This window comes from Mandrillus leucophaeus, unplaced genomic scaffold (assembly GCF_000951045.1).
Source record: "Mandrillus leucophaeus isolate KB7577 unplaced genomic scaffold, Mleu.le_1.0 Scaffold367, whole genome shotgun sequence".
NCBI classification, from domain to species: Eukaryota; Metazoa; Chordata; class Mammalia; order Primates; family Cercopithecidae; genus Mandrillus; species Mandrillus leucophaeus.
In genome coordinates this window covers 1,175,650-1,178,026 of record NW_012103887.1, presented here as the reverse complement: position 1 = coordinate 1,178,026, position 2,377 = coordinate 1,175,650, and the positions used below count along the sequence as shown (strand labels likewise).

The following is a 2,377-nucleotide window of genomic DNA, read 5'->3' as shown; positions in this document are numbered from 1 at the left end:
ATGACAGTAGCTGCACCACTAGAAAGATGGCAGAGCAAGAGCGAAGAAAAATCCCTTTGGTTCCAGAAAAGCTGCTAAAAAAGAGGAAGGTCTATGAAGCCCTCAAAGCCACCCCGGCAAAGCAGGCACTTTTAGCAAAGAAGGAGCAGAGGAAAGGAAAAGGGCCAGGTTTAAGCGACTGGAATCATTCCCACATGATTCCTGGTGGCAGAAACGCGACAAGGTGCGTCTCAGACCACTAGAAGTGAAACCTCATGCCTTGGAATTGCCAGACAAACATTCCTGGGCCTTTGTTGTACACATCGAAAGGATTGATGGCGTGAGTTTACTGGTGCAGAGAACCACTGCAAGACTTCGGCTAAAGAAAATTTTTAGTGGTGTCTTTGTAAAAGTCACCCCCCAGAACCTAAAAATGATGCGTATAGTGGAACGTTATGTGACCTGGGGATTTCCAAATCTGAAGTCTGTCCGAGAATTCGTTTTGAAACGTGATCAAGCCAAGGTCAAGAATAAGACCGTCCCTCTGACAGACAACACAGTGATCGAGGAGAACCTGGGGAAGTTTGGTGTCGTTTGCTTGGAAGACCTCATTCATGAAATTGCCTTCCCAGGGAAGCATTTCCAGGAGATCTCATGGTTCTTGTGCCCTTTCCACCTCTCAGTGGCCCGTCATGCTACAAAAAATAGAGTGGACTTCCTCAAGGAGATCGGCACACCTGGCTATCAGGGTGAACGCATCAATCAGCTCATCCACCAGCTGAACTAGACCCAGGTGTCAAACTGCGGTAAATTTTTATCAGTGAAGTAGAAGCATGTGTTTTGTTGTTTGGGGAATTTTTATCAAGTATCTTCAGAGAAGATTATTTCCTGCTTTATCTTCAAAAACTGGAAAGGAAGGGTCAAAGAAAAGACAGTAGCTGGCTGGGCGTGATGGCTCATGCCTGTAATCCCAACACTTTGGGAGGCTGAGGTGGGCGGATCACCTGAGGTTGGGAGTTGAAGACCAGCCTGACCAACAGGGAGAAATGCCGTCTCTACTAAAAATACAAAAATTAGCCGGGCATGGTGGCGCGTGCCTGTTATCCCAGCTACTCGGGAGGCTGAGGCAGGAGAATTGCCAGGCAGAGGTTGCAGTGAGCTGAGATCACGCCATTACACTCCAGCCTGGGCAACAAGCGAAAGTCCATCTCAAAGAAAAGAAAAGACAGTAGCTTACGTTTATGGCCAGCACCTCTCATCACAGTCCAGTTCCAAGGAAAAATTCCAGCGTTTTCTACATTGGGTGCTGCGTCGTCTCAAATCAGCACATTCCGTGGAGGAAGGGTCCCGCTTTGTTGCATCTATCCTGGGGTTTAATGTCGGTAAATGAGTCACTCTAGCATGTACACAAGGCTCCCTAAGGCTCCTGCAGCAGCTGACCAAGCCCAAGGACATAACTGAATCTGGAAAGTCCTGGGCCTTGTTTTGAAAAAAACTTGAAATACACATAGGAAGAAAGCCATGAAAGTAAATGTTCACTTGTCTCTGCAAAATAAATAAATAAATAAATACATAATAAAAGTAAATAAATACTACTCCCCTATTCTTGAAACACTTCTTCTTTTTTTTCTCTCTTTTAAGAGATGGGGTTTTATGGTGTTGCCCAGTCAGGTCTTGAACTCTTGGGTTCAAACGATCCTCCTACCTCAGCTTCCCAAAGTGCCGGGATTCCAGGTGTGAGCTACCGCACTCGGCCAAAGCTCTTTTATGATTCCCAGTTGTTCACTGGATAATCACTAGCATCCGTGGTATGTTATGTGAGGTCCTCAATGAACTACCTGTCTGTCCTCATTTCTTAGGACTCTACTTCTTATGCCAAAGCTATAGGCAGATTTTATTTGTGTTTAAGGACTCTCCTCAAGTTCACCTGGTACGTTGTGTCTGTAGCATGTTTTAGTGACTGCTGCTTCTTCATGTGGCTTTTCTTTTTTTGTACTTAACGTTCTTCAGAGGCTGGGCATGGTGACGCACGTGTGTAATCCCAGCACTTTAGGAGGCTGAGATGGGAGGATTGCTTGAGTTCAGGAGCTTGAGACCAGCCTGGACAACATATGGAGACCTTGTCTCAATTAAAAAAAAAAAAATTCCTCAGATGAAACCCTGAGAATTCCTGTTCTAACTAGCCCTCTTCCAAGGACATTCCCAATGAGCCTAAGAAAATTAAGCTCCCTGCCCCATATTTGCTCTGTAGAGAAATAGGTAAACACCAGCTGGGCATATCTGGCAACATTTTCAGCAATAAAAACAAAAGTTTGCGTTGTGAAAACCAGATTTATTTATTTGGATATGAGACTGGATGGGCCTTTGGAAATCTTTCTAAACCTCAGTGCCATTTTTA

General features: G+C 45.0%; 1 pseudogene across 1 annotated transcript; it reads left to right on the top strand.

The window, feature by feature from the left end:
• Positions 1 to 26: 26 nt before the first annotated feature.
• LOC105546750 lies at positions 27 to 1,543 on the top strand (annotated as a pseudogene). The gene has a single exon (XR_001007136.1). The product of XR_001007136.1 is annotated as a 60S ribosomal protein L7-like 1 pseudogene (transcript).
• Positions 1,544 to 2,377: the final 834 nt, after the last annotated feature.